We start from the raw sequence: 1,684 nt of genomic DNA on the forward strand, positions 1-1,684 counted from the left end.
GCCTTTATGTTATCATTTACTTTTGTCTACTTAACGCTTAATTGTATATAATATCATGTAACAATTGATAATATCATTTAAATATTTACAATATGGTCTTATTATATCTCAGTTATCGCTTTAATCCTCAAGACTCGTCGTAGGAAGAATGACTGCCAAGACTCACACGCCGATAAATTATACACGCCGCTGAGGGGAAGGAGATGGTCACCGATGATGTGATGGACACTTTCGTACGCATAATACAAAAAGTCGCTGATCAAAGAGCCATATCCTTACAAGAAGCGCGCTCCATCACCGTGATCGCCATACTGCTTTATGTCAAAGCAGGACGACGCATATGAAACAATTATGGCTATGGTCGGGGATGCTGTGTGCAAACTGCATGAAGTTCAAATTGTCATCCTCCCGATAATCATGAATGACCACTTCCATGTCGTCGTCCTGGACAATGATAAACAAGAATACATGCATTATTCTTCATGTCCGGTACGATAAGGACGCTTAGACATGGTAAGTTCTTTAATTATGTCCAATTAATATCTCGCTTTGGTATTTAATCGGTATTCTAATCTCGACTTGCATATCTCGACAGTGAATCTATTCGACAATCGTGGCCGATATGGAGTTCTGCGAGTCGGCTACTGCAGAAAAGTACCCGCTGCAGCGACTTGGAAACCCCACGCTAAAAACAAGGAAGCGCCGATCGCACTGGCTCACGCTCATGCGGTTTATCGAGCAATTACTTTGGGGTGAGAAGTTACGGCCACTGCAGATGCACGTTCCTTACCTCAGATTAAGGTATGTTACCCGCATACTTAAGGAGGGGAGGGCAGCCGGTGTCCATGACAAAGGGGGGTCGTCACAAGCGGGTTAAATTTTGTTTTTGAAGAACATGTCCTGTATATCTCAATATCAATTTTGTTTTTCGAGTATAAACCCGGACAAATTCAATTCATTGTTTTTTTGTTTTCAAGAACATGACTTGTATATCTAAATGTAAATTTTGTTTGTTTTGAATTAGTAAAAGCGAGTTAAATTCCATTCGGGCCATTTCATTGTTTAATTTACGCTCTAGTTGTGTACATTTCACTTTCATTTTTTTAAATATACTATATATCGCTTTAAACATCAAATTGAAATATTTCAAATTACAGCAGTATCCGCTTTAAAAATAACATTGTCTCTGCTTTAAATAAATGCATTCATCGAAAAAGAGTAAGAGTTTAAATATGGAAAGTTCACGATCAATACACTAATGTTTCTCTTTAGAAACAATGTTTCTCTTTAGAAATATTTCGATTAAGGTATGTTACCCGCGATACTTAAGGAGGGAGTGGCAGCCGACGTCCATGAGAACAGCTTTTAAATATCGGCTACGCGCTCATTCAATTTCATTTCATTGTTTAATTTACGCTGTAATTGTGTACATTTCGCTTCATTGTTTAAATATACCATATATCGTTTAAACATCGCTTGAAATATTTCAACTTATAGTGTATCCGCTTTAAAAATAATAATGTCTCTGCTTTAAATACATTCAATTCGGGTTAAAGAGTAAGAGTTTAAATATGGAAAGTTGCCCATCAATACACAATGTTTCCACGTCATCGCCGGCTTATTTACAATGCCTAGTCGGCCATGACGCTTTCATCAGAAGATCGTCGATCGCGACCGGATCCAT

This window comes from Dioscorea cayenensis, chromosome 11 (assembly GCF_009730915.1).
Source record: "Dioscorea cayenensis subsp. rotundata cultivar TDr96_F1 chromosome 11, TDr96_F1_v2_PseudoChromosome.rev07_lg8_w22 25.fasta, whole genome shotgun sequence".
Lineage (NCBI taxonomy): Eukaryota > Viridiplantae > Streptophyta > Magnoliopsida > Dioscoreales > Dioscoreaceae > Dioscorea > Dioscorea cayenensis.